This window comes from Camelus bactrianus, unplaced genomic scaffold (genome assembly GCF_048773025.1).
Source record: "Camelus bactrianus isolate YW-2024 breed Bactrian camel unplaced genomic scaffold, ASM4877302v1 HiC_scaffold_59, whole genome shotgun sequence".
In the NCBI taxonomy this organism is placed as follows: Eukaryota; Metazoa; Chordata; class Mammalia; order Artiodactyla; family Camelidae; genus Camelus; species Camelus bactrianus.
The window spans coordinates 2103840-2125000 of record NW_027413976.1 but is presented as its reverse complement, the minus strand read 5'-3'; the positions used below and the strand labels follow the sequence as shown (position 1 = coordinate 2125000).

At 50.7% G+C, this 21161-nt stretch overlaps 1 long non-coding RNA gene and 1 other non-coding gene across 3 annotated transcripts; both read right to left on the bottom strand.

Moving 5' to 3' along the window:
* Positions 1-7183: 7183 nt before the first annotated feature.
* Positions 7184-11932, bottom strand: LOC141577011 (uncharacterized). 2 transcript variants are annotated; one of them, XR_012505442.1, is made up of 3 exons: positions 10189-11932; positions 9049-9206; positions 7184-8664 (listed from the first exon to the last, which is right to left on the bottom strand). It is a non-coding gene; the product is annotated as an uncharacterized LOC141577011 (long non-coding RNA). The 2 variants fall into 2 exon arrangements; XR_012505443.1 differs by lacking the exon at positions 7184-8664 and adding an exon at positions 8712-8911.
* On the bottom strand, positions 10254-10362 carry LOC141577027 (U6 spliceosomal RNA). The gene has a single exon (XR_012505459.1). It is a non-coding gene; the product is annotated as a U6 spliceosomal RNA (small nuclear RNA).
* Positions 11933-21161: the final 9229 nt, after the last annotated feature.

Sequence of the window (21161 nt, the reverse complement as noted above, 5' to 3'; positions counted from 1 at the left end):
TCACCCATTGGTTTTTCGATAGCATGTTGTTTCATCTCCATGCTTCCCCCCCCCCCCCCGCCTTTAGTTAGCCTTTAGTTGGCTTCTGTGACTCACTTGTACGTTTTGGAGTTCGGTTGACCCTGTTTGGAAGTCTATTCACCTATGGCTATAACTGTTTGTATGAAACAGATAGTAATAGAATCTCAAACCCATCTAAAAGAGAAAGAAAGGAAGGAGAAGGGGGGAAAAAAAAAGTCTCTATTATTTTCTTGCTTCCCTCTGCCACTCTTAATGATTTAGATGTCTTCTTTTTACAATTTTGTGTTTATTCCGTTTGGAATGAATGGTAGTGATCACCTTTCCGGTGATGAGTGGTCTCATTTTTGTACCATCCTCCTTCTTCTCTATTTAGAGTAGACCTGTTGATGTTTCTTTTAGCATGGGTTCAGTGTTGCTAAACTCTTTTCGTTTTTGCTTGTCTGTGAAGTTCTTTACCTCCCCTTCTATTCTAAAGGATAGCTTTGCTGGATAGAGTATCCTAGGCTGCTTCTTTTTGTTTGTTTTGTTTTGTTTTGTTTTGTTTTTCATTCAAGAATTTCAATAGATCTTGCCACTCCCTTCTGGCCTGTAGTGTTTGTGTAGAGAAATCCGCTGAGAGCCTTATGGGGGTTCCCTTGGAACTCACTCTTTGTTTTTCTCTTGCCTAAAGGCATTTAGGATCATTGCTTTATCCTTGACTCTGGCCATCTTGATTAGCCTATGTCTTGGTGTGGGCCTGTTTGAGTTCTTTCTGTTGGGTACCCTCTGAGCCTCCTGGACTTGGATATCTGATTCCTTCTTTAGATTTGGGAAATTTTCAGTCATGCTTTCTTCGAATACCTTTTCGGTCCCCTTGGTTCTTTCTTCCCCTTCTGGAACCCCTATTGTGCGTAGATGGGCACGCTTTCGAGGGTCCCTTAGGTCCCTAAGATGGTTTTCGTTGTTCTTTATTGGTTTTTCTCTCAGCTGTTCTGATTGGGTTCTTTCTGTTGTCCTGCCTTCTAGGCCACTTATTCGTTCCTCTGCGTGATCTAGCCTGCTTTGGACAGCCTTTAGACCAGTTCTCATTTCAGCCAATGAGTTGACCAGTTCTCCTTGACTCTTCTTTATAGCTTCGATTTCGTTTTTGACGTATAGTATATCTCTCAACACTATCTCTTGGAGTTCCTTCAGGACTTGGATCACTCCTTTTTGGAAATCTTGATCGAGCAGGCCATCCACGTCTATTTCATGGATCGTGCTTTCAGGGAATTTCTCTGGCTCTTTTAATTGGGAGTGGTTCCTCTGCTTCTTCATAATGCTCCTATCTCTCTGGCACTGTGGCTTAAGGAGTATCAGTTATCTATTGGGGTCCTTAAGGAGTTTATGTATTTATCGAAAGCCTACGCAGGCATAAAACTTTAAAAGAGAGAGGGGGATAGGGGGAGAGAGAGAGAGACAGAGACAGAGACAGAGGGGGAGAGGGAGAGAGGGGGGTGGGGGCAGGATGTTAAAAGAATGGAGAAAAAAAGGTTTGAAAACAGTGTACGATCAATAATAGAAGAGCAAGTTGAAGCAGAATAGCAATTGAGTTGAGACGTCTTCTAAAAGCCTTTAAAAACAAATAGAAAAGATCAGAAAATAATATACAATTGTTTCAAAAGTAAATTTTTAAAAGGTAATCGGAAATAGAACAGATTTTAACAAAAGATAAAACAGAGGATTTTAAAAGACGGGAGAAAGAAAAGGTTTGAAGACGGTGTGTAATCATGAATAGAAGAGTCAGTGGAAGCAGAATAGCGATCGAGTTGAGACGTCTTTTAATAACCTTAATAAAAAGGAGGAAAAAAATCGAGAAACAATATTTGAAACCTGTGAATAACCAGTAACAGGAGATCAAAACCAAGAGAATGAAAAAGGGAAGGGGGTGGATGTTTAAAAATAATAATAATGAAAAGACTTGAAATGAAACATTTAAAAGGGATTAAAACCGTAAACGTATACGACTGTTCAAAAGTAAAGGTTAAAAAGGTAACAGAAGGTAAAACCGATATAAAAGAGATTAAAAAAGACAAAGGAAACGAAAAAAAAAAAAAAGAGAGAAAAAAAAAAAAAAAGGATGTGTTCTCCTGGAGACGGTGCGCTCTTAACGGTTTCACCGAGAAGTCTTTCTGTCGTCGCCCTGTTTCGTGAACTCAGCTTGCTTTTTCCGCGGGCCCTCTGTCGGCGCCCTCGTCTGTGCTGCCCTCGGTGCCTGTGGGCAAGTAGATCGCGCCCCCTCCTGGCACCGCGTTCGGATGCTGCGTTCCTGCCGGGAAGGAGGGAGGGTGGCTGGCCGCCTGCCCTCTCCCGGCGCCGGTCGCTCCGCTGCTCTGTGCGGCTGTGTGCTCCGCCTCGGGTCGGCGCTCCTCTCCGTAGGTGGGCTCGGGGAAGACCGTGGAACCGCCCCGCCCCTGCTGCATTCCAAAACTCGGCTCCTTCTTAGTCTTGGTGGCGCGAGTTCTCTGAGGTACCGGGGCAGATATATAATATCTGCCTCAGGCTGAAAACGAGTCTCAGTCCTGCCTAGGAGGTTGCAGAGCCCCCGGGTGCGGATTCGAGTCTCGGCCCCGCCCCCGCTCCCGCCCCCGCCCGCGCGCTGCGCGCCGCGCGCCAGGGGCTATGGCGGCTGTGGCTGCGCCCCGCCTCTCTTCTCGCGAGAAGGGCCGGTGATGGCGCCGCGGGTCTGAGGAGATGGAGGCTACGGCGCCCCTCCCCCCAGGGCACACCGGCCGTGTTGCTTTGCCTTTCTTTCCCCGTAATGGACGGGTTGGGGGGGCGGGTTGTTCTGCTCTGTATCCCCTCCCGGCCACGGCGCGTGGTGCCGCCGACACGGTCCTCTGCCCGGCTCGTGCGGCCTGTCCCGGCCCCCGGCTGCCGGCCTGCGACTCGGGCTGGGTGTCGCGGGGACCCTCTGTGCCCGTTTCACTTGGATCGGTCGGTCAAGGGGCGCTCCGGGCAGATCAGAGACTCGGAGGCTCCCCCACCGTCCCGTCGGCCTCTCCGTTGGAGAGGGGGAGGTTTGGCGAACGAGCCCTATTCCTCCTCTGCCGGTCCCTCCCGCACTGTTTTGCTTTTGACTCTTTCTTTTCTCCTTTTCTCCTACCAGATTTTGGGCGTCTTTGTCTTTCGAAGAGGGCGGTGTTCTGTCGGAGTTCCGCAGGTGGTCTGATTGGCCGAGTGGGTCCGTCGATGTGAGTTTTGGTGTATTTGTGGGAGAGGGTGAGCTACGAGCGTCCTTCTACTCCGCCGTCTTGCTTCTTCTCGGGTTATTTTTGAAGAGTAGGTGCTGGGGATTGAACCCTGGACCTTTATTTTTTGCATGCTAAGCATGGGCTGTACTGCCTGATCTCTAGACCCTCCCCACCGCAACCCCCCCTTTCCCACCGCCTCCATAGTACTCGATGAATCTCCTACCTAGATATCTATGCTTCCTTGGAATAGGGCCGTCGTTTTCTTCATCGGATTGATGCACGTCTGTGGATTCGTCTCGTTTCTCTCCACTGCGGTGGGTGGCATCGGGGCGTGGGGTGGGGTGGAGTGGCGTGGGCTGGGAACAGTTCTTCACGTGTAGAGGTGGAGCGGAGCGATGAGGATGGTGACTGTTTCCCCGAGTGCTCGCGCCGGGTGATGGAGGCCTGTGGTCTGACTTGGAAGAGGACTCGGGTGACCAGAACAGAGCCCGTGTGGGGTCGTTGTGGAGGGAGGAACTCCACCCCCCCCCCAGCCCCAGCCAAGGCACTCGTACCTCATCGAGGGACGGTCGGCCGAAAACAAACGAAAGCTGTCAGAGGTTTGGGGGTGGGGGTGAAGGTGTGTGTGTGTGTGTGTGTGTGTGTGTGTGTGTGTGTGTGTGTGTCTGTGTGTGTGTGTGTCTGTGTGTCTGTGTGTCTGTGTGTCTGTGTGTCTGTGTGTGTCTGTGTGTGTCTGTGTGTGTGTGTGTGTGTGTGTGTCTGTGTCTGTGTGTGTGTGTGTCTGTGTCTGTGTGGTGTGTGTGGTGTGTGTGTGTGGTGTGTGTGTGTGGTGTGTGTGTGTGTGGTGTGTGTGTGTCCCCGTTCCCCGTACCACGGTCTCTGGTCGAGGCCCCCCCGAGCGGAGAAACGCACGCCAGGCCGTCCGTGCTCCTGGTTGTCCGGCCGCGTGTCCCTGCCACCCAGAGATCCCGAACCGTCCCGCTCGCTCCCCTGCCATGTGCCATGTGCCACCTGCCTGTCGGCCGGGCGCTATTTTAGACCCTGCGAAGAAGTCGACCGGACGGACGGGCCGGGCCGGGCCGGGCCGGGCTGAGCCGAGCCGAGCCGATCTGAGCCGAGCCCGTCCAGGCTGGGGTGGGTGGTGCTGGGTTCAGAGGAGTGGGGTACAAGCGGGAGGCGGGCGTCGATGGAGGGGAGGGGGAGGGGGAGGGGGAAGGGAGAGGAAAGGGGAGGGGAGGGGGAGCAGGGATGACGATGGTCTGGGGCTTGGCTTGTGGGGTGGGGGTGGGAGGGATGGTAGCCATCCTATGACTTTCTCTCCCTACCCCGCCTTTTGCAAGTCTGTTCGAGTGACAAGGTGGTGCTGGTTTCTGGCTGGTGCACACCATAGTGATTCTGTTCTTCTTTTTCCTGGTCTTTTTCAGGAACCCTCGTCCCGAGGGACTGAATCTAGTGCCCTGTGCTGCGCGGTACGACCTAGGGGTCGAATCTGCCAGGAGAGGACTTACAAGGATTTGGAGGATCCTGGAAAACTGCTACCATCCAGAATCCTACATGGATGTTCAAGATCTTGTGGATGGACGGACGGACGGACGGAAGACGGATCGAATGGAGGCCCCGCCCCATCCCCTGGACCCCTAGGCCCAGGAGGATCGTGATGGGTCTGGAAAGGACTCTTCCGACGAGGGTCTCGGGATGGACTTTCTCGGTCCGCGGAAGGTGTTTCTGCACAAAGAGGAAGAGAGGGGCGTTCTCGGCCAGAGAGCCCGAACCGCCTCCTTTCAGGGATCCGCTCCAGTCAGGGTTGGGGTCGGGGTCAGAACGCAGCCACCGACAGCTCCCCTCCCTCGTCTTGGCTCTCCAACTTGGGAAACCCTCCTCCCTGCCCCCTCACCCATCTTCTCGTCAGCCGGCCTCCAGCTTCCCCGTGCCAACCACCTCTCTCATGCTGCCGGACTTTCCTCCTCCTTGGGCTGCCAGGAAGCTCTCCCGCTCCTCCACGTGCTTTGGCTTGGAATCCCTGACAAACACAAGCGGTGCTGGTGGGCGGGGCCGCGGGCGGTGGCAGAAGGACTCCCTTCATCTTATGGGAGCGATTTTTATCTCCATAGAGGTGGCGATTGAGAAAACACATAAAATCACTCAGAAGAATACCCATGTGTAGTGTCCCTGACCTAGATCCGTGTCTGTCTGTCTGTCTGTCTGTCTCTCTCTCTCTCTCTGCCTCTCTCTCCATTTCGCTATTCTGTGTGTGTGTGTGTGTGTGTGCGCGCGCGCGCGCATGCGTGTCTGTCTGTCTCCCTTGTCTCTCTTTCCTCTCCTCTCCCCTCCTCTCCTCTTCCCTGTTCTCCCCCCTTCCCCCTCACCCCTCCACTCCTCTCTTCTCCCCTCCACTCCTCTCCTCTCCCTCTTCTCCTCTCCCCTCGCCTCTTCTCATTTCCCCTCCCCTCCCCTCTTTTCCCTCCTCTCCTTTCCTGTCCTCTCCCCTTTTATCCCTCCTCTCCTCTGCTCTCTCTCTCTCTCTCTCTCTCTCTCTCTCTCTCTCTCTCTCTCTCTCCCCCCTTCACTTCCCTCCCTCCTCCCTACCCCCCCAACCCCTACCTTCACAGGGCCTCATAGATTGCAATCGGTTTCCATGAAATGTGATGAAGAGGGAATGAATTTTAGAATGATATCCCCATGCCATCGAATCCTTCTTCCCCAGGGATAGCGACTTATTTGTGGTCGTGTTTGTTTTTGTTTTTCTTGTTGTTGTTTTGGGGCGCATCGAGGGCGCAGGAGGCGTTGGGAGTGAGGGTGATGTTTCTCTTTCTGTCTGTCTCCTCCTTAGGAAGGATTTTAAGAGGAGGGAGGACCCACAGAAATCTACCATCTTGTCTCGTACTGCAGCTGTGTTTGAGCTTCCTATACGATCTGGGCGGAACACTCCCCACCCTCACCTCAAGCCGCCATTGCCGCCCCCTCAGCCCCCCTGCACCCCCGTCCAGTCCCACACTTGGGGCGGTGGTTGGGCATAGGGGGATGTTGGCGGGGTGGTGGTTGGTGGGGGGTGGGGTGGTGGAGGAAACCAGAAAACAGACCACTGTGGCACGTGGGTGACTGGGGCTTCAGGGTGAAGGAGGATGAATAAAATGGCCGGAATTAGGCTAACGGATTGCTTCTTCTTTTTTTGGCGGGGGGGGGGAGGGGAGGATCATTAGGTCATTCATTCATTCATTTGCTGGGGGGGGGGGTGTCATTCGGTTTCTTATGCTCGCCCTGAAAACGGTCAACTGTCCTGACTGACTGGTTGCTGCTCACGGTTCCAGGCCTGTTGTTGAAACTGGAAGCTATCGATCTTACTGTTTCTACTGTCTGGGTCTCTGAGTCTTTCTCCGAGGAGAAGGTCGGTCACGGGACTAGTGACCTGACAAAATAGCCTGAGTGACCAAGAAGGCCACACCTTGAGTGCTTATGAGATAACGAGATCTAACCACCAGCCTCTATAGAATGGGTCACCTGGAGGCATCGTGACACCATTCTGAGTCTTCTGATGAGAAAACGATTCTGTGGATGGTGATCGATGCCCGATTGTTTGAGCTATGGCTCTAGAACCACCCCACCCACTCCATCCCCAAGGTGGGTACACAGTTTTGAAGACGCTAGCCTGCTGTGAATCCCCTTTGCCCGGCAGAGCGATAAAATGGCCTCTTTGCTTCTAAGCTCCAAGACCTTGTCTCTGGATTCTTGGGCTCGTCGGGGACGGGGGCCGAACTTTTGGCAACAAGCGTGCTTCAGAAACAGCGGATGCCCGAGAAGGACACTCTGCCTCTCCCTCTTCTTCCGGGCCTGAAATGGGGAGGAAAAAAAAATCGCTTCCCCTGGAAGCCGGAGTCCGGAGCCCGCCATCCGGAGGGACTTCTGGCTTGGCCTTCTCCTGGGGTGGGGGGGAGGGCACGCCACTGCACGTGTTCTTTGTCAACTCCCTGTTTCTCTCTTCTCGAGTTATCTCTTTGGGACGGCTCCCACACTGGGTGAAAACAGACAGACTGGCTGGTATGTCTCCCTACCCCACCCTTCGCCCCCAAATGACTGATCTCCTGTCCCATCAGAATCACCACTTGTTTTCCAACGTGGCTTTCTTGGATCCTGGAGGACTTGTAAAGGAAAAGCCCAGCTGGGCTAACAAGCTAAAGTCACAAATCTAAGTGTGATAAGTGTCCGTTTACTGATCTAAGTTCTGCTGGGCTAACTCGTAAATCTGAAGTTTAGTGTCAGTTTACTGGGCTAACAAGCTAACTCGTAAATCCAAGCTCAACAAGTGTCAGTAACGTGATCTGTTCCAAATTGATAAGCTCCAGTGTACTGATCCTTTGCTTTTTGTTGTTTGAGCCTTATTGGCGAATAGACCCATATTTGTAATTAACCCTATGAAACCTCATGTGCACGTCTTGGAGGTGCTCAGAGCTTCGGAGCAGAAGCCCCTCTGAGCCCGCCGGCGTAATAAATCTGAGTACTCCAACCCTCCGAGTGGTGCTTGTTTCTTGGCTGGCCTGTCATTTCCGTAACAGACTGATATCAACTTAGAGCCAAGATGGGCGCAGAACTGAAGGAGCTTCTCGGCTGGCCTAAGAAGCCTGTCGTCGTGATGTGGGAGGCATTCTTTACGAGGGACCTATCTGATTAAGTGCTTGACCGCCTTTTGGACTTTGAACCAACTTGGAGATAGGAACTAGGATGAGAGGGCACCCGAAATAGCTCAGCAAACTCTTCTCCATCCTTAGAAGACAGACAGACAGACAGACAGACAGACAGACAGAGTGTGTGTGTGTGTGTGTGTGTGTGTGTGTGTGTGTGCGCGCGCGCGCGCGTGTTTGTGCGCGTGCGGGGGTGTGGGAGAGGGAGGAGATGACGTCAGCGTACTGGACACTGTTTCAGTGACATGGGGAGTGCTGTCAACTAGGAAGGAACGTCATGTATTCTTCAGCCTTGTGTCTGTACAGGTGGGTACACTCAGGGTTCCAGAAAGGATGGGATATTCCTGGCAGTCGTCTACTGCCCTGGCATCGAGGGCTGGCTGGCTGGCTGGCTGTCATTCAAAGTGGAGGCTCTCGTGAAAGGGACGGAACCGAGTCCCAAGGAGATGCCTCCTTCACTGACTTTCATGCAAACACAGTGGACCACAGCCTCCGGAAAGAGGGTGGGTGGCACACGTGGCCCCAGTCTGTTCTGTCCATTCGGCAAATGGCCTGGGTTAGGGGAAACCCAGCATGGCGACCATCCGACAGGCCGACCCACCGACCCACGGACGTGCTCGGTTTCTCCCAGCTCCCTGGATGACCTCCCCCACCCACCCCCACCCCACCCGCATTCCTTCACCCACCGTGGTGTCTGGTGTCAGGGCACTTGGAAGATGACTCCCATTGTTCAATAGACAGGGGCAGGAAGATTCCTATAGGACCGCAAAAACAGTCAACTGGCCATACACACATACATACATACGTACAAACGTTTTGTCCCCAGAGGCCTCAGACCTCCTCTCTCTGGACACGCTGAACCCCAGTAACTGGCCCCCATTCAACTGCCACATAGTAGGGGTCATCCAGACGTTCTTGGGATGGTAGGTATGACTTCCAAAGGGGTTGAAGCCTTCCTTCCCCCGCTGCAAGCCTGATGCCATCAGCATGGCCAGGACACTGCTACAAACAAACAAACAAACAAACAAACAAACAAACAAACACACACACACCACCACCACCACCACCACCACCAACAACAACAACAACAACGACGACAACAAAAGACAAACACATGCGTATGTGACTTGGGGACATACTTTCCGCAGCCTCCAGGGACGAAGGCACTCGCTTCGCTGGGTAAATCCTACGAGGCTTCACTAAAGCGCTTGCCAACTTACTTCTCAGAAGGATCGATCTCTGCCCCCATCACCCGCCATCATCAGGCAAGGTCGTCAGAATCCATGGGAGATATAGACTAGAAGAAGAAGTAGAGGAAGGAGGAGGAGGAGGTGGAGGAGGAGAATCAGTGACATGAGGTGTGTACGACTTCTTGTCTCCAAGAGGATTGAGTTTTAAATTTTTTTCTTTTCAGATACAAGGGAAAATAAACTTTTGTTTTTTCCCCTTCCTTCCCTTTTAGAGGCGGACACCCACATGGTAAATATCATACCTCTGTCAGCAGAATGGAACCCTTTCTCTTTTTCTCCCTCCCTGACCCTTCTGGGATTCAGAAATCCTCCGTGAGGATTTTTCTATTCTTGGCAGCAGAGTTATTAGCATCATTGACTTGGAGGCAAAAACTTAGGTTTCCATTAAACTGGGATAGACATGCATGGATAAGAGATACTAGTGCTACTCGTTTTCCTTAGGGTTCCCCTGTGTCTGTGGTGTGTGTGTGTGTGTGTGTGTGTGTGTGTGTGTGTCTGTGTCTGTGTCTGTGTCTGTGTGTCTGTGTCTGTGTGTCTGTGTGTCTGTGTCTGTGTCTGTGTCTGTCTGTCTGCCTGCCTGCCTGCCTGCCTGCCTGCCTGCCTGCCTGCCTGTTTATTGTAGGAACTCTCTGTCAATGGAAGTATAGTTGACTTACAATGTTGTGTTCATTTATGACGTACGGCATAGTGATTCACTTATTCACACACACACACACACACACACACACACACACACACGTATACTTTTTCAGGATAGGTTATTACAAGCTATTGAACATAGTTCCCTGTGCTAGACAGTAGGACCTACTTGTGTACCTAGTTTGTATAGGGTGGTTTATATCTGCTAATCCCAAACTCCTGATTTATCCCTCTGCCCTCCCCCATTCCTCCACCCTACCCTGTCCCCTGTGTTAACCATCGGTTTCTTTTCCATGTCTGCGAGTCCAGTCTGTTTCTGGTTTGTAAATAGGTTCCTTGGAGTCTTTTTAAAATGGAGTTATTTATGTATGGATGGGTGTCTTGACTTACTTTCAGATCCCACCTAGAAGTGATGGCATAGGATATCTGTCTTCCTCTGGGTGACTGACATCACTAAAGCTACGGAACTCTTCACGTATGTGCGTGTGTCGTCCACGTTCAGGGGCCGTGCTGATCTTCTCTGGATGGTTCCCGTGTTAGTCGATGTGCTGTGGCAGCAAGCGCTTGCCTTAGGGTTTTTGTCTCAACCTGAAAGCCGGCCCGGAGACTGAAGGTCTTCTAGTTGCCTCCACTATCTGCCTAGGACCATCTCCACGAACGTTTCCCATTTTCTCTCACCCTTTTGTCTTGGCATCATTGAGTACTAAAATGCTCCGTCTCCTGAAGCCCTGCAGACTGAAGCTGGACAACGGGAGGTAAACGTCAGAGAAATGGCCACAACAGCTCCTGTGGAAACCATCCTAGGGCCTGTTTTTGGAGGAGCCGCTCAGAGAGTTGAGCCGAACACCCCAGGACATCATCAGAGGCATTTCAAACTGCTCGAGCCATTTCGATGACCCCGATGTGTGGAAATCTCCTACTAGACTGACCCCCTACTCCCGGCCCTGAATCTGGTTTCTCATCTGCTCCAATGATTAACCTTTGTGCTGTACTTTGGTTTTCCACACAAGTGCCTCTTAGGCGATACCTGACTGCTTGCTCCCTAGGCCTAGCTTCAGAAGCCCATCGACACCACCGCCTCCTGAGACGAGATACTACAACTGTTTCCTTGAACAGACCTGTTCTCAGAACTAAGAAACTGGGTCCATGAAACGCAGGCCCTCTAGGAAACTATTCCCTCCCTCCTGCCCCCACACCACACGCACGCATGCACGCTCAGACGCACGCACGCACGCACGCACGCACGCACGCATGGACGCACATGCACAGTCAACAGCCCAGCTTTTAATGTGTAAAACTTCCAGGGAAGTTACAGAATAGGGAAATGTTGGGGTCCAGAGTAGGCTGCCCCAAAATGTGCCCGATGGACTATGCTGAATGAAAGGGACTTCACAACTGGCCAAGGGGGAGGGTATAGGTCAGTGGTAGAGTGTGTGCTTAGCAAGCAAGCACAAGGTCCTGGGTTTAATCCCCAGTACCTCCGGTCAAAAATAAATACATAAAATCGAATTCCTCTCCCCGCCCCCCCCCAAAGTATACACTGCTGTATGTCAACTCTGTCTCAATAAAACTGGAAGAAAAAAAGGAAAAAAAAATGATTTAACAAAAGAAGGAAAGAAACAAACAAAGAACTGCCCGAGGCAAGAGGAACACTCTGGCCCTCCTTTCTGCCTCCCTGGAAGCAGGGGAAAAAGAATTTTGTTTTTTTAAAGTCTCCCATCCCAGAGGAATCTATCAAGTCAGAGGTCTGCTTCCATGCCCTTCCATGATTCTCAAACGGTGTAGTGGGGTTTACCCAGATTAGGAAAAGGAGGGGACTCCTTTGGCCTGAGACCAGGCGAGATTCTCCCCCTCCCTCCCGCCTCCCTCCGTGCAGTTGGGACGGGGTGGCCTAAGGGTGGGGAAATTGAAACCAAAGAACAAAAGCCGTTCAACAGAGAGGAGCCGGAGGCCAAGTCAAAGGCTCTGACCTGAGCACAGAGCTTTCTGCATTTGAATGAAGCGATTGAACGAGGCCCTGCCGAATGGATCCTCCTGACGTCCCCGCCCCCGCTTCCAGGAGACAGTCAGTCGATTTGGGACCGATCGGTGGAGAAGGCCTGTGAGGCGGCGGCGGCGGCGGTGGCGGCGGCGGCGGCGGAAGCAGCGGCGGGGGCGGGGGGGGGGTGCGAGGGCGGGGGCGGGACCAACGGTCGCTCCAACTCTGCCTGCCTGCCTGCCTGCCTGCCTGCCTGCCTGCCTGCCTGCCTGCCTGCGGGGCTGAGGCCTGAGGGCCACGCTGGTTCCTGCCACTCAGGGAAACTTCTGCGGGTGTTGCCGAAAGATCGCCCTCCCCGACCCCGTCCCTGACGAGCCAAATAACCCAGAGACAGGGTCTTAGAGTTTAGAAGAAAAGAGGCAGCTTGATTGCTTTGCTGGGCAAAGGGGACTCACAGCAGGCTAGTGCCCTCCAAACTGTGAACCCGTCTTGGGGTTGGGGTTTCATGCTTCTGTGGACGAACAGGTTGGAGCATGAAAGGGAATCACAACAGGCGGGAGCACAAAAGGTGCTCATGATCAACAAGGGTCTCTGATGAAACTTCCTCCTAAATCTGGATGAGTGTCTGATAACATGGGACCTCCTGGTGGTCTAGTAGGTCATCAGCCCGTGACCTTCTTTATCTGGTCAGACTCACCCGGCGGCACCAGCGCCACGGAGGAACTCGGGGTGGGGGGTGGGGGGTGGGAGGGGGCTGGTCGTTCTCCTGAGCTTATCCTCCCGTGACTCCCTTCCTGGGGAAAGACTCAGACGCCAAACATGATTGTCAAGTTGAACGATCAGAGGAAGGTCAAATCAAACAGTTAGAATCGACAACTTTAGCTGTTTTTAACAGTGGGCCTGGAGCTGGGAGCGGTGTCTGGTCAGTCGAGTTTGCTGATCGTTCTAAAAGCAAGCAGTAAGCATAAAGCCAAAAATTGGCTTAGCCTAAGTGCGGCCACTTCATGATTCCTCCTTCACTGGGGGCTGAGGCGTGGGGGAGGGCGGGGGTGGGGGACAGGACTGAGGTGGCGGCGAACTTCTCCGTGAATGCTCGGAGCCGAACTGCTCTCTGGGCCTAGGTCTGAAAAAGGCCTGAGTCTCAGCTATGACAGATTCTCTCTCTTTCTGGGCACATGGACTGACTCGCCCCGCATCCTCCCATCCTGTCAGACCCTTTGGACACACACCTCCACCTGAAGAGTTCTTTGGCCTCGTCCAGAAAAAACAAACACACGCACGAACAAAACCAAACGAGCACACAGAAACCCTGCTGATCTCCTTGGACCCCATTCACTTCGGAGAGTCCCTCTCGTAGAAATCCCCTCTGCTCGATGATTTCACCACAGCCGCCTCCCTTTCTCCGGCACAGTGACCCCCCACCCCCACCCCTGCGTGGGCCCTGTCCCTCTACCTATCAAAAACCAAACCCCAGGAGAAAAGAAAATCAGAATGCTGTTTTGAGCCACTGGATCTGTGAAAGGAACCAAACAGAAAGCTGAAATAACCAAACCAGCCGAACACCAAAAGCGAACAGACAGATACCCCAGAAAGAAGGGCACGCTGACCCTTGCCCCTTTCCTTCCTGGAATCAGGACATAACATAGATCTACACCCCACCCCCCACCCCACCCTCCCCAGATGTCTTCTTTATGCCGGAACGAGAGTGACGTTCTTATTGTCAACGGTGCTGTTATGGAAATGACAGGCCGGCCAAGAAACAAGCACCACTCGGAGGGTTGGAGTACTCAGATTTATTACGCCGGCGGGCTCAGAGGGGCTTCTGCTCCTAAGCCTTGAGCACCTCCAAGACGTGCACATGAGGTTTTATAGGGTTAAGTACCAGCTTGGGGTATTCGGCCAATAGGCACGCAATAGCTTTAGCAACATCATTATCACGAAAGTAGAGGCAGTGAGGCAGCAAACCAACATTTCAAGGCCAGATATGTCTCTTTGAAAATCCAGCTGGCTAGCAAAATATGAACAGGGAATCAGCAAACCGGCACTTATTAATTTAGATTTACGAGTTAGCCCAGCAGAACTCAGATCAGTAATCCGACAATTGTTACACTTAGATTTGCGACTTAGCTTGTTAACCCAGCTGGGCTTTTCCTTCACAGCGTAAAGCGGAGAAGGAGAGAATTCTGTACAAACAGACCTCGATGAAAAGAATCCTCACCCTCTTTTAGGCCCCCACCTCAACACACGTGCGCGCACACGCGCGCACACACACACACACACACATGCATGCACGCACGCGCGCGTATAGTTACTCCTGTTCTCTCTCTTTCTCTCTCCCTCATCCTTTCTTACTGATTTTTTAAAAATGTTTACTGATAACACAGAAAAATTTGCTTAAATATTGTCCAGGAATGATATTCATTTTTGAAAACATGATATATATTGTAAAGGATTTGGGCTTCCTTAGAAAAATCCCAGTCCAGGCACGATTGTATAGCACCTCCTTTCACTTTCAAGTGTCTCATTTCAGACAATAAAGTAGCCAGTCATCTTCCTTGTGCATGACCTTTGTAACTGGCACAAGTCAAACGGCACAAAATTCAGACCCAATCTCCTGATCCATATGATTCTCATATTCTTTTTTTTTTTTTTTTTTTTTTTTTTAGCGAGTCCAGAAGCTATGGGTCTGTGCCAACCACCCGTGGCTGTTCACTATCCAGCATTTCTTCCATTATCTTTATGTTGTCCTGTTTCTTGGAAGTATTAGTGCAGCTACTTTTCCCGATGGTCTCTCTGTCTCTGTCTCTCACTCTTTTCTCCTTCTTTTTTTTTGGGGGGGGTGGAGGGGGATGGGTTTGATTAGGTTATTTATTTATTTTAATGGTGGTTCTGGGGATTGAACCCAGGGCATCATGCATGCTAAGCAGGCACTCTAACAATGATCTATATCCTTCTCTACACCGCCCCCCCGACCCTCCAGCACCCCCCCCCGTCCCCGGCCAGGGCCTGTCTTTGCTCAACCCAATAGAAAAGCATTTATGTTTTGCCAGTTTCCTGGGTCCTTCTTTGTTTCATAAAACTGAGAAGAAATACACGTGGAAGTTCTCTCCTATGAATTGAACAGACTGAAGATCCTTTAAATAACCAAATGAGGTGGAAGTGCAGAGAGTACCATACGGGAACACACCGAGGCACATCGTCATCAAATTGACCAAAATTAAGGATAAGGAGAAAATATTAAAATGAACGAGAGAAAAGCAGCAAATAACATACAAGGGAACTCCCGTAAGGTTATCAGCTGATTTTTCAGCAGAAACTCTACAGGCCAGAAGTGGGTGGCACAACATACTTAAAGTGATGAAAGGGGAAAACTGACAGGTAAGAATACTCTATTCAGCAAGGCTCTCGTTCAGATTTGAGGGAGAAATCAAAAGCTTCACAGATAAACAAAAGCTACAAGATTTCAGCACCATCAAGCCGGCTTTACAAGGAATGATAAAGGATGGTCTCAAGTCATCAAATCCTAAGAAAAGAGAACAAAAAGATGACAGAGAAAGGGAGGGGGGGAGAGAGGGAGAGAGAGAGGGGGAGAGAGGGGGGGAGAGAGAGAGAGAGAGAGAGAGAGAGAAAGAGAGAGAGAGAGAGGGAGGGAGGGAGGGAGGGAGGGAGGGAGGGAGAGGAGACCTTCGAAAGATTGCTTTGCCTGTTTAGGGTCTTCCGTTGTTCCTTAAAAATTTTGAAATTGTTTGTTCTAGTTCTGTGAGGAATGTCGTGAGTATTTTGACAGGGGTTGCATGGAACCTGCGGATTGCTTTGGATAGTGTGGCCATGTTGATAGTATTGATTCTTCCAATGCAAGAGCACAAGGCATCTTTCCATTTCTTTGTGTCATTTCAGATTCTGGAGTATAGATAACCTCCTCGATTAAGTTTATTTCTAGGCATTTTACTGTTTTTGACTCAATGGAAGTGTTTATCCCAGTTATAAAATTCTGGTTTTTAAAGTGGAGGGGGAAAAAAAAAAGGAAAGGAAGGGCCACAAATGGCAAAATATCCTTCTTTCTCATGGGTGAATTGTATTCCATTACGTGTGTGTATGTGTGTGTGTGTGTGTGTGTGTGTGTGTGTGTGTGTGTGTCCCCTCTTCTTTATCTATTCAAATGTTGATGTGCACTTAGGATGCTTCCGTATCTTGGCAATCATAAATGATGTTGCTGTTAATAGCAGGGTGTGTGTATCTTTTTGAATTCATTCTTCTTTTGTGGTTGGCTTTATTCCTTTGATAAGTATGTAAGTTTAAAAAGCTAAAGCTCTAAACCTTCCTGGAAACAATGAACAGTACATATATGTAAATTAAAAATATATGTGCAGTAAAAACATTTTAAAAAAATAAATAAATAAAAAAGAACGAAAGACAAGGAAATTAGCTATCAAGCCGTGAAAGACATGGAAGAAACTTAAAAGACATCTTACTAAATCAAAGAAACCGGTCTGAAAATTGTTACCAACTGTACAATTCCAACCAAATGACATCCTGGAAAAGGCAAAGCTCTAGAAACAATCAAAAGATCATGGTATCCAGGGGTTTGGGGAGAGGGAGGGAAGGAGGAATGAACAGATGCAGCGTGAGGGATTTTTAAGGCGATGAAATTATTCTGTAGGATACCATAGTGGTGGCTGCATGTCATTGTACATTTGTCAAAACCCATAGAACGTACAACCTCAAGAGTGAACCGTCCTGTAAACTATGGACTTTGATGGATAATAACGTGTCCATGTCGGATCATCAGTTTTACCAAATAGGCCACACTGATGAGAGATGTTGAGGGGAGTGGAGGATATATGCGTGGGTGGGGAGGGCTATGTGAGAACTCTCTGTATTTTCTGCTCAATTCTGCTGTGAGCCTGAAACTGCTCTAGGAAATAAAGTCTATTAATCAAAAACAAAAACAAAAACAAAAACAGAAACAAAAACAAAAACAGAAACAAAAACAAAACACCCAAATGAGGTGAACCAGGATTCAGTCATCCAAAATGGAGCTGGACGGCCAGTGGGAGGAACTTTGTTGCAGACATAGTCCTGTTTCAGGGAGGGGGACGTTGTCCCCTCCCTCTACACATCTTGAGTTCTCTGGGCTGGACTGATCCAAAAATGGACCCCAGACGGATCGTTGAGCAGGAGCGACAGGGAACCTACTGTCTTTCATTCAAGCACTCATGTGTCCCCGAAGCAGGCAGCTTTTCTCCGTTTTAGGACAAGAAATCAGCCCTTTGTGCGAAATGGGCCGGGCTGAGAGCCTTTGGTTTTGGGTGACCCGTCCGTGAAGAATCGAGACGGAGTTTGGGTTTTGGGGAGGGGGGGAAGCCCCTGAAAGAAGTCACGAGGTTGGTTGGTTTCTCTAGGCTTCCGGGGCCTGAAGGCTCTCAGTGGGTGATCAGGGTGTTTTCCTAAGTCCAGATGCAGGGAGGGCACCCTCCACGGAAGTGATCGATTTCCCGCTTTCAGGGAGACAGAAAGAAGAGTCTGAGGGTCCCTCTTGCGTCTGCTGGCCCCTCGGCTTCTTCGGTCACTCTCATTTCTAACCCATCCGTGTGCCACGGAGGCACATACATGTTTGGGGTGGCCTCCCCTGGGTCCCGACACCGGCATCAATGGGGGGAGGGGGGGCATGAGTGGTCAGAACTGTATCAAGCTCAAGGGCACCACCAACCGGTTTCAAAAACAAATCTGCCAGCAGCTGCTAGCCGCAGCCTGGTCGTTTCAAAGTTCCCGCCTTGCTCTTGTGGTGTGTTTTCTTTCGTTTCCCCTTCTCCACTTGCCCCGTGGGGTAGTCTGATGACACACACTTCCAGTGCTTCTTTCTTGCATCTGTGTCTCCTGGGCTGCAGTCCTAAGAGCCCCCCCCATCGCCCCCGCCCCCCCAATCAACTCGTTTCTTTACCCTCCACCAGGTCTCCTGGCTTGGAAATCTCGGCTCACAGCATGTGTCTCGTGTCCTCTCTGAATTCACGGGCCCAGCCATCCACCCTAAGGAGACGGAGGGAGGGAAGGAAGGTTTTGACCTGGCGACCTTCCTTGCCGGCATCCTCCGGATTTGGGACCCTTCAGTGCGCCACCTGCCACCCGCCATACCACTCTCACCCTGAGGCCTAGCCCTCGGGGCTCCGTCCACGCGGAAACCTGAACGCGGACGGGCCTGGACGGTGGGCGGGGTGGGGGTGGGGGTGTGGAGGGGCTTGCTTCATCACTGCCGGAACCGTGGAGGCGACCGGGACAGACGCGTCCTTCAAGAGGTGAAGGGACACGTCGCCCGGGCTAGGTCCGTGCCACAGCATGTGATTTGGCTCTAAAAAGGAAACCAGGGACCCGTGGAGCCGAGAGACCTGTGGGAGACAGGCGGGGCCGTTGCTGCGTGCCCCTGACTCCCTGAAAGAAGCCAATCTGAAAAGGTGGCATCCTGTAGGGTACCGGCTCTGGATGACATTCATTCTCAAAAGGGCAAAAGCCCCAGAGAGGGTGAAAAGATGAGTGGGGTCGGGGGTGGTGGTGGTGAAGGTTGTCTGTGTGGGTGTGTGTGTGTGTGGGTGTGTGGGTGTGTGTGTGTGGGTGTGTGGGTGTGTGTGTTGTGGCGGGGGGTTGTTGATGAATAGGTGGAGCACAGGGGACTTTTAAGCAGCGAAACTCTCCGGTAGGTAGGTCCACGATGGGATGAAAACCAACGTGTTGGATATGGCAATACCTAAGATGGGGTGAACTGAAAGAACCCTTCTGGGTGTCCCGCCCCTCAGCCGAAGTTTAAAGTCCTTCCTAAAGCCAGAAGGTAAAGACACACGAGAGCAATCTGAGGGGCCATCGCTGAGGAGTAACAGCGAGGCCAGTGAATCCAGTGAAAGACTGACTGACGTGGGGGCCTGGGTCCCTCGGCTCGACCCCCTTCCCCGGGAAACCGAAGCCTTCGACGCAGGGATGCGCTTTGACACGCTTCTGTCTCATCGGAGAAGGCTTCTTCTGCCTGGCATTGCGTGACGGGGCCGAGAAACCCGTCCTCTCCTCCTCTGCGTGAGGTAGCGGTCGCTCCCGCCTTTGCGCAGCGGTGAAGAAAGCTACCAGAAACACGGTTCTGCGTTTCTCTCGATACCGTGGGCGAGCGTCACGGCTTTTCCTTGCGTTCCACCATGCAGTCAGATAGCATTCTCAAAACTAAGCGTGCCATGCAAATTTTCCTTTTCCTTTTTTAAAGTGACTGTCAAGAACTTAGGCAGCATCGAGTGAAAACGTTGGGCACCTTCATCTCTTGGTTTGTATGGAGCCAGCTAGGTCATCAGACCCACGTCACCATGATTTCTGAATTCTAAGATCCTTTCCAATCCATGATATTGTACATTCCTGGGTCATGGGATGTCACTATGGCTGATCAGGTCAAAGGGAATGTGTCCCTCCAGAGCACTTATTAACACGTCAGTTTATTTAAACGACAACAAAGGAAATTCCCTTCGGGCGATATTCATTCCACACGCTAAAGGAAAGCGATAGGTTGTGTGCCTGAGCCCACACAGTGTGACGCAGGAACGGGGTGGGGGTTGAGGGAGGAGGAACTCTGGCTAGTGTCCGGGACCTAACGGGAGATAGAGTGGAGGATTTTTGCCCTTCTTCAGGGACAGGGTGAATCGGCCCGAGGTTGCCTTGTGCGCTCAGAAAGAGGGCCTTTACCGGATGCCCCGAGCAAGCAGACTTTTCTTTTCATCTTCTTCTTCTTTTCTTTTTTCAGTTTTATTGACATAGGTTTGACATACAGCCCTCTATCAGTTTCAGGTGTACAGCACAATGATTTGACTTCCATAGACTGTGAAGTGATTATTAGGTAACTTTAGTGACCAGGAAACAACGATATGTTAAAAGGGGGTTTAATCAACAGAACTGCTATTTCTGATGATCATCTATTCCTAAGAGAAAGGACAGATGAACACTCCAAAATGCAGCAAGTGCATAGTCACAGAATGATGAACAATCTTTACCCGTGCCGACGTTTTGACGCCAGGATACGTGGAAAGCTGAAGTTTTAGAGCATAGAAATATTTGGCTCTCCATTTGACCTGGAAATCTCCTTGTTGGAAAGAAGCTAATTTCTCCTCCTCATCCTCGTCCTCCTCGTCCTCGTCCTCGTCCTCGTCCTCCTCCTGCCTTTTTAACTAAAAAAATGAAAAAATAAAATAAAATAAAAATTTTTTAACAAGAAGTTTTTATCTTTTTGGAGGGGGGACGGGTCATTAGGTGTCTTTATCTACGTTTCAATTAATTATTTAGATTTATTATACGTTTTCAGTGGTGGCACTGGGGACTGAGCCCAAGGCCTTGTGCATGCTGAGCACGCACTCTACCGCAGAGCTCTACGCTTTCCCAGAAAGGAGCAAATTTCTAAACATAGAACTGGATGAGTAGGTCAGCTTTTTGATCTCATAGAAGCAGCGGCCCAGTTCTCTGGGGGGAACCCTCCTTATCTTGTCCATCTCGACAACGTCAGAAACGTCTGTCTGCATAGCCCACAGTGGCCTGAGACTGAGGCCAGGGGGCTGAATCAGGTAGAACCTGAAACCGAATGGAAGAAACAAACAAACAAAAAAGGGTGGGGAGGGGCACGCGGAGGCCTTTTTAAACGTACACACTGCTGCGTGGTCTCCCTCGTCGAAACTCTAATTCGCAGCCTTCTTAAGGAGAAATATACACCTGAAACGTCTTTTTTCCACACAGAGTTTAAAAGCTTTCACCCTCCGAGCCGAAAAACCTTACCCGTCCCATCGGTTCTTTCTGAGTGAGTGGGTTCTCTAGTGTCCTACGCGTCTGCTGGGAAACAAGCTGCTGGAGAACCAGCAACTAGAAACCAAGCTGCACCAGCATTTCCATGAGCGTAAAATCTTACATTCACACTTACTTGCTTAAAAATGCACACGCCTGCTTTGTTTTCATGTTTTACACAGTCGATGACCTATAACATGTATGATGCTCAAGAAATTGTGTGAGGGGCAATCCTGAGATTGACCGTGAGGGCGCAACAGATGGCAGATATTTCCTTAGGGTAAAACAATGGACGGTCATGGGAAGCCAGATCATCCATTAACAGAACTTGGTTCTGGCAGGAAAGCATGTGGTTTAACCCCGGGGAAATATTTGCTATCTCGAGATGTCCCAGAGGCAATCACAGGATACACTTAGAAATTTTGCATCCCCCGAGGAGGGTGATTGTTCCTGGAAGGGATAGGCCTGAAATGAATCAGTTAGCCAGCAAGCAGAACTTCGTGCTTCTGGCATGAAATATCTAAAGCCCCACCTCTTTGATCGCATTTCTTTTTTTTTTTTTCCCTGAGCCGTATACTCCCAATAAACAGGA